A 9,088-nucleotide genomic window follows, 5' to 3' on the forward strand; every position below is an offset into this window, starting at 1 on the left:
TGATAAGATGAGTTTAAAATGTATTTACTAATTTATAAGACAATCTGATGAGACAATCTCAGACGTCCTGTAGTGATGTATATTGGCTGCATCTTGTGACAATGACTGACATCTTTAGAATGTTACTAAGTAAAACACCGTGTAAATCTTGGTTCATTGAAGTGGTGGCGCAGGGAAGTCAAGTGTCACTTCCGCCGGCTGATCAGTAAAGCTTGAGTTGGTTTACCTAACGTTTTTGTGAGTTGTCTGTTTTTAAAGTAGTGAACCGTATCATTCATTTGTTAGCTGATATGCGAAACACTGCATCCCAACCCTGTATATCTCTCACACAGAATGATGCATATTATGTAAAGTGTTACCCTTGTAAATGAGGCTCAATTTTGAATTGTTTTAAATTGAGGAGGTTGGTGCAACATGTGTGGTTATGAGATATTCACACTTGGGGAAAAGCCATAAATCACAAAAAAAAAAGCAAGAAGGCGCCTATGTTATTTGAAACTTATTGGTTGAATTTAAATAAGAAATTTCTGCATGTTGTAGGGTCGAGGGGTAAGGATTGTGTTAATGCACGCAACACAGAAACAGTAAGAAAGAATAAAATCAAATAAGATTAAGCAAGGGGAAACGTTTAAAAAGAAAAATAACACAAATGTTTGAATTGGCCTATATTCTGCATTTTTAGGGTATCATCACACAACACTGATTACCATGCGAGAGGCATAACGGACGGTAGGTTTTGCATACTAAAATGGCGGACATTCCGCTCCGTTGCGTAATACGCCTCTGCATGGTCTATCTTGCTCTGCTCTATGATCTTTGATATCAATGGAAGAGAAGCAAAATGCTGGAATAGCACAGCGGGTCAGGCAGTAACTCCACTGCATCATTTTAATGGTTGAAAGCAATGCTGCCGTGCAGGAAAGATCTGCAGATGCTGGTTTACACGCAATGCTGGCATAACTCAACAGGACAGGCGGCATCTTCTGGAGAGAGAAAATGGGTGACGTTTTGTGTCGATCCCTTCAGTCTGCGTCAGGGTAGAGGGAGACTGGATTTATGGAAGGGTGGAAAACGGATCAAAGCAGATATTGATTGAGGAAATGTACAATGGTTCATTGTGTAGAGACTAATTAACCAATTGGAAAAATATCCATGTTGAATTTTGGTAGCCATTTCGTGCAGGAAGGAACTGCAGAAGCTGGTTTACACCGAAGATAGACACAAAATGCTGGAGTAACTCAGCGGGTCAGGCAGCATCTGTGGTGAACATGGATGGGGCCGGGACTCTTCTTTACACCAACCCTTTTTTTGTCTAAGGATGGTGCCTAACCCACTGAGTTCCTCCAACAGGCATGTGAAACCGCAGATGCTGTTTTACAAAAATAAAGTCACAAAGTACTGGATTGAAAAGGCAGCCAACATCATCCTGGCCACACACTCATTTCACCCCTACCAATAGACAATAGGTGCAGGAGCAGGTTATTTGGTCCTTTGAGCTAGCATTGCCATTCACAGTGATCATGGCAGAATATCCACAATCAGTACCCCGTTCCTGCCTTCTTCCCATATCCCTTGACTTAAAACTCTTTAAGAGCTCTAACTCTCTTGAAAACATCCATGGAATCATCCTCCACTGCCTTCTGAGACAAAATTCCACAGATTCACAACTCCCTGGGTGAAAATGTTTTTCATCATTTCCTTTCTAAATGGCCTACCCCTTATTCTTAAACTGGCCCCTGTTTCTAGACACAACGTCTACTCTTTGTTTCCTCTCTGCCAACCACTTCTCTATCCATGTCAGCATTCTACCCCAATACCATGTGCCCTAATTTTGCCCACTAATCTCCTATGTGGGACCTTATCAAATGCTAAAACAGGAAAGTAGACTGTTATCTGAATGGTGGCCGATTAGGAAAAGGGGAGATGCAACGAGACCTGGGTGTCATGGTACACCAGTCATTGAAAGTAGGCAAACAAAGGTACACAAAAATGCTGGAGAACCTCAGCGGGTGCAGCAGCATCTATGGAGCGAAGGAAATAGGTAACGTTTCGGGCCAAAACCCTTCTTCAGACTGATAGGGGGTGGAGGGGGGGGGAGGAAGGAAAAAGGCAGGAGGAGGAGGAGCCCAAGGGCGGGGGGGATGGGAGGAGACAGCTCGAGGGTTAAGGAAGGGGAGGAGACAGCAAGGGCTAGCAACATTCAATGTTCATGCCAGCCGGACGCAGGTTACCTAGGCGGAATACGAGTTGTTCCTCCAATTTCCGGTGTTGCTGCCTTGAAAGTAGGCATGCAGGTGCAGCAGAGAGTGAAGAAAGCGAATGGTATGTTAGCATTCATAGCAAAAGGATTTGAGTATAGGAGCAGAGAGGTTCTACTGCAGTTGTACAGGGTCTTGCTGAGACCACACCTGGAGTATTGCGTACAGTTTTGGTCTCCTAATCTGAGGAAAGACATTCTTGCCATAGAGGCAGTACAGAGAAGGTTCACCAGACTGATTCCTAGGATGTCAGGACTTTCATATGACGAAAGACTGGATAGACTCAGCTTGTACTCGCTAGAATTTAGAAGATTGAGGGGGGATTTTATAGAAACTTACAAAATCCTTAAGGGGTTGCACAGGCTAGATGCAGGAAGATTGTTCCCGATGTTGGAGAAGTCCAGAACAAGGGGTCACAGTTTAAGGATAAGGGAGAAATCTTTTAGGACCGAGTTGAGAAAAACATTTTTCACAGAGAGGTGAATCTCCGGAATTCTCTGCCACAGAATGTAGTTGAGGCCAGTTAATTGGCTAAAGGGATCGGGGGGTATGGAGAGAAGGCAGGTACAGGATACTAAATTGGATGATCAACCATGATCACATTGAATGGCGGTGCAGGCTCGAAGGACCGAATGGCCTACTCCTGCACCTATTTTCTATGTTCCTATGCTTTCTGAAAGTCCAGGTACACTACATCCACTAGCTCTCCCTTGTCCATTTCCCTAGTTACATCTTCAAAAAATTCCAGAAGATTAGTCGAGCATGATTTCCCCTTTGTAAATTCATGCTGACTCGGACCGATCCTGTTACTGCTATCCAAATGTTCGGCTATCTCATCTTTTATAATTGACTCCAGCATCTTCCCCGCTACCGATGTCAGGCTAACTGGTCTATAATTCCCTGTTTTCTCTCTCCCGCCTTTCTTAAAAAGTGGGATAACATTAGTTACCCTCCAATCCACAGGAACTGATCCTGAGTCTATAGAACTTTGGAAAATTATCACCAATGCGTCCACGATTTCTAGAGCCACCTCCTTAAGTACCCTGGGATGGAGACCATCAGGCCCTGGGGATTTATCAGCCTTCAGTCCCATTTATCCAACACCATTTCCTGCCTAATGTGGATTTCCTTCAGTTCCTCCGTCACCCCAGATCGTCTGGCCACTACTATATCAGGAAGATTGTTTGTGTCCTTAGTTAAAACAGATCCAAAGTACCTGTTCAACTCATCTGCCATTTCCTTGTTCCCCATAATAAATTCACTTTTTTCAGGGTCCAACTTTGGTCGTAACTAATCATCCTCCATCCTTCTAAATTCCAGTGTATACAAGCCCAGTCGCTCCATTCTTTCAACATATGGCAGTCCTGCCATTTCAGGAATTAACAAGGAGTAGGGATAAACGGGTCCCTTTCAGAATGGCAGGCAGTGACTAGTGGGGTACCGCAAGGCTCGGTGCTGGGACCGCAGCTATTTACAATATACATCAATGATTTGGATGAAGGGATTCAAATTAACATTAGCAAATTTGCAGATGACAAAGCTAGGTGGCAGTGTGAACTGTGAGGAGGATGCTATGAGAGTGCAGGGACTTGGACAAATTGAGGGAGTGGGCAGATGCATGGCAGATGAAGGTTAATGCGGATAAATGTGAGGTTATCCACTTTGAGAGCAAAAACAGGAAGGCAGATTACTATCTAAATGGCGTGAAGTTGGGGAAAAAGGGAAGTACAACAGGATTTGGGGGTCCTTGCACATCAGTCTATGAAAGTAAGCATGCAGGTACAGCAGGCAGTGAAGAAAGTGAATGGCATGTTGGCCTTTATAACAAGAGGAATCGAATATAGGAGCAAAGAGGTCTTTCTGCAGTTGTACAGAGCCCTAGTGAGACCACACCTGGAGTATTGTGTGCAGTTTTGGTCCCCTAATTTGAGGAAGGACATACTTGCTATTGAGGAAGTGCAGCGTGGGTTTACAAGGTTAATTCCCCGGATAGTGGGACTGTCATATGCTGAGAGAATGGAGCAGCTGGGCTTGTACACTCTGGAGTTTAGATGGATGAGAGGGGATCTCATTGAAACATATAAGATTGTTAAGGGTTTGGACATGCTAGAGGCAGGAAACATGTTCCCGATGTTGGGGGAGTCCAGAACCAGGGGCCACAGTTTAAGAATAAGGAGTAAGCCATTTAGAACGTAGACGAGGAAACACTTTCTAGAGCCGACAGATAGCACAATGGGCTAAGAGTTCGGCTGGCGACCGGAAGGTAGCCGGTTCAAATCCCGCTTGGAGTGCATACTGTCGTTGTGTCCTTGGGCAAGACACTTCACCCACCTTTGCCTGTAATGGAATGGCGGCAGGCGCGGGCACACCACGACGCCCTGTGTCTCCCTTTCAAGGGAGATGCTAAAAATGCATTTCGTTGTCTCTGTACTGTACACTGACAATGACAATAAATTGAATCATTTCATTTCATTTTTTTTTCTCACAGATAGCGGTGAGTCTGTGGAATTCTCTGCCTCAGAGGGTGGTGGAGGCAGGTTCTCTGGATACTTTCAAGAGAGCTAGATAGGGCTCTTAAAAATAGCGGAGTCAGGGAATATGGGGAGAAGGCAGGAAGGGGAGACGGATTGGGGATGATCAGCCAAGATCACATCGAAGGGCCGAATGGCCTACTCCTGCACCTATTGTCTATTAACCTCGTGAACCTACACTGTACTCCCTCAATAGCAAGAATGTCCTTCCTCAAATTTGACAATAGATAATAGACTTGGGGATGATTGATTTTGTGTTTTTGCACCATTACTGTTTTGGGTTTTTTGTGTATGTATACGTGTGTATATATATAAATATATACACAGAATTAACTTTTTCTCATTTAATTTTATTGTTTGCAATGTACTATGTTTACATATTCTGTTGTGCTGCTGCAAGAATGTCATTGTTCTATCTGAGACATATTACAATAGAACACTCTTGACTTTTAACTTCATATCGTTGGGTTGTAAACTACCCAGGCGGCAGAAGAGGTGCTGTTTCTACATTTTATATGTGGCCCCACTCTGGCAAGGAAGGAGACTCGGTTTGAATTTAGTTTATTGTCACGTGTACAGAGGTACAGTGAAAGGCTTTTGTTGCATGCTGTCCAGTCAGCAGAAAAACAATACATGATTACAATCGAGCCATTTACAGTGTATAGATACATGATAAGGGAATGACATTTAGTGTTAAGTATGGACAGATCTTGTGGTGACATAGTATCATGAAAACTAAAAGTTTCAGGTATGGGTGAAAGATGATTTAGAATATTTAAAAAATCATCTCATTGTGGCGATTGATTAATCTCCCTCCTGCTTTCCTTCTTCACTTATACCTTCTCTTTCACTTTTTCTTTATCTGTTTTTCACTCCCGCTCGCTTGTCTATTCTTCACTTTTCACAACCTCTTTTCCTTCTCACTTTTCTCACTTCTCTCTTTAAAAAAAAAGGGAAGTTGTACAGAGAATGTAATATGTTAACATAATTTTTGTACCAATGCATTGTACTCGCTTCTAATAAATAAATTTAAAAAAAAAAGTATAGACAGATCTGAAAGTTTAAAAAGATTAAAGAAATGCTGCTGGTGGAATAGAGATTTAAGTGTGGATCGATTGTAATACGGGATCGTAGATCTACTTCTGTGGTTAGTATGCAAATAGTCTCCTGGGTTGGGCACCATCTTGGAAACAGAGGCTGGACAAAAAAGTCAGTATGGGAATGGGAAGCAGAGTCAAAATAGTTAGCAACTGGGTGATCCAGCAGGTCTTAGGTGCCTATCCCACTTAGGCTATTTTTTAGGCGACTACATGCGACTAGGCTGTGGCAGGGGTGTCGCCTGTTTGGTCATGAGTGGTCTCCTCAGTCGCCCAAAGATTCGTAGTGTTTTTTCTGGTTGCTGCTGGATTTTCAACATGTTGAAAATTTTCAGAGACAGTCGGCAACAGTGGGTTTGATGCCAATGAGCATAGCTTGACTTCTCCTGACGTAGGTGATGGTGTAGTTTTCGCCAGGCCAACATGGGTTGTCGCTGGTGCTGACTTCATTTTTTTTGTTGTTAAAGTAATGATTCTATTTCAAATTTTATGTCTACGACTATGACAGTCGCCTCAATATAACCTAAGTGGGACACGCCCGTTACCAGACAGAGTGCCTAAACAGTTATCTAATCTACACTTGGTCTTGCCAATGTAGAGGACGCCATCAGGAGCACTAAATGGTAGATGAGGTTAGAGGTGGTGCATGTGAACCTTTGTCTCACCAGGTAGCACTGCTGCAGTACCTGGATGGATGTGAGGGAGGAGGCATAGGGGCAGATGTTTCATCTCCTGCGGTGCAGGGGGAAGGGGATGGTTTGTCAGGATGGGATGAATGACCTAACAAACTGGTGTGAGCGGTCTCAGCAGAAACAGGAAATGGACAGGGATGGGAAGTTGTGACTGGTAATGGGATCACGTTGAATGTGGTAAACACGTCAGAGATGATGTGGAGGTTGGTGAGGTGAATGGTAAGGGAACTCTATCCTTGTTCCAACTTGGGAGAGGGGATTTGAGAGCAGAACCACAGGCCACAGAGGAGTCACGGGTAAGGATCCATCTACAGCATCAGAGGGAAAACATGTTTAATGAAGAAAGAGGGCAACTCGGATATCCTTGAAGGGAAAGTGTTATCCTGTGAGCAGACATTGTAGAGTTCCTCCAGTCGTTTCTATCTGCTCCATATTCCAGCCTCTGCAGTTTCTTGTGCCTCTGGAAATGCAACGTGTGGGAAAAGTGGAAACCAACTTTTTTAATTTAAAAAAGAAACTGATCTGATCAGAATTTTTTTTGTTTAATTTAAAAATGTAGGAAATAACACTTTTAGTGTCTAAACATTATGTAGTGTCGTTCTCAACATTAGCAACTGCCTTTACACAAAAACAGCTTTGCCACATATGTGGCCAATGGGCTGATATCCCTTCCATTGTTTGAGGGGCACAGCAAGGTTCTTCTTCTTGCGTATGGCGTGCACAGCCTAAAGTTGGAGGACAACTTGTTCTTGCTAGAATTTCGAAGATTGAGGGGAAATCTTATAGAAACGTAAAAAATTCTTAAGGGGTTGGACAGGCTAGATGCAGGAAGATTGTTCCCGATGTTGGGGAAGTCCACAACAGGGACTCACAGTTTAAGGATAAGGGGGAAATCTTTTAGGACCGAGATGAGAAAAACATTTTTCACAGAGAGAGTGGTGAATCTGTGGAATTCTCTGCCACAGAAGGTAGTTGAGGCCAGTTCATTGGCTATATTTAAGAGGGAGTTAGATGTGGCCCTTGTGGCTAAAGGTATCAGGGTGTAAGGAGAGAAGGCAGGTACAGGATACTGAGTTGGATGATCAGTCATGATCATATTGAATGGTGGTGCAGGCTCGAAGGGCCGAATGGCCTACTCCTGCACCTATTTTCTATGTTTCTATTTGATTGTGTACACCAGGTTGATTGCATTCGTCGAAACAGGGCGGACCACATGAACGTTGCAATCTCCCACCCCACAGCAAGGTTCACAACCAAGAACATGACTATTCAATAGTTCAGATCAGCACAAAACAACAGTCAAGTCAAGAGAGTTTTATTGTCATGTGTCCCAGATAGGACAATGAAATTCTAGCTGAAGTTCATTGAACAAACCGAGCTGCTGGGGAAACTCGGCAGTTCGTGTTTAGACATCCAGTATCGCCATCCGAAAAATCAACCGTCTCTCTGCCCCCGAGCAGATGCCAAGTTCAGTGAGAAAATCTTTCTCGGAAGATATCCTAGAAATTGTTTCACATGGCACATTTTTTGTGCCTCAGTAATGAATTGTAAATCAAAATCCCAAATATCTGAAGCAATTTTGTTCTTTATGTACAAGGACAGTGAACCTTGCAAAGTCTGGGGACTGGTGTCTAAATTGGGAGAGTTGGCAGAACAGATTGATGTGGTCTTTTGGATTCTTTGGGTACATGACCTCCTGCACCGAAGTCTTGTCAGAATATAATACACAATTGACATTAATTGTATAAATGTCTACGATGCAAATGAGGATCATAACAGTTACTGCTTACTTAAGAAAAATTATGTTAACTTAAATGAAAATGCATTCTGCGGTTTCATGTCATGCATCTATAAATATAAATTTTAAATATCTTACTGTATTAATAACATCTGAAAAATACACTTTCGAGGTGAATGGGTCTTTGCAGACAAAAAGCAATTGAAATTGTATTATTTTTAAAATTGAACATGTTTTAATGATTTTCTCATAATACAAATTACCATTAATACATTAGTTATAGCAAATCCTATCAAGGAGACACTTTTAATTTTGTCTAATTAGCTATTGCTAATAATATTTCTCCACTTATCTCTTTGAAGCAAAATAACCCAAACTTCTTGACATTAGGAAACATTATATGCTTCAAATGGAAAGACAATGTAGAGTCCCAATAATTCATTTTGTGCAAAGCTTCAGATTTAACACAATCAAACTTAAAACTAATAGTTTTCAACAGTCATACCAATTTTCGAAAAGATTCAGTTATACAATTGACCCACGGTTATAAAAAAAGGAATCTTCCCATTTGTTAAACATTAACTTAATAAATTCCTGTCCACATAGCACCTATGGTGTTCCTGCACAAACCTAATCTGGATCATCACATGATCAACAATAATTTGCTCGAGTTTTGCCAAACCTTTACACTTCCTTCACAAAAACAATCTTAATATCTCTTGATAAGTAAACTGTATTTCCCATCTTTCTCAATCAGAAACTGATTATTAAA

This window comes from Leucoraja erinacea, chromosome 3 (assembly GCF_028641065.1).
Source record: "Leucoraja erinacea ecotype New England chromosome 3, Leri_hhj_1, whole genome shotgun sequence".
Taxonomy (NCBI): domain Eukaryota; kingdom Metazoa; phylum Chordata; class Chondrichthyes; order Rajiformes; family Rajidae; genus Leucoraja; species Leucoraja erinaceus.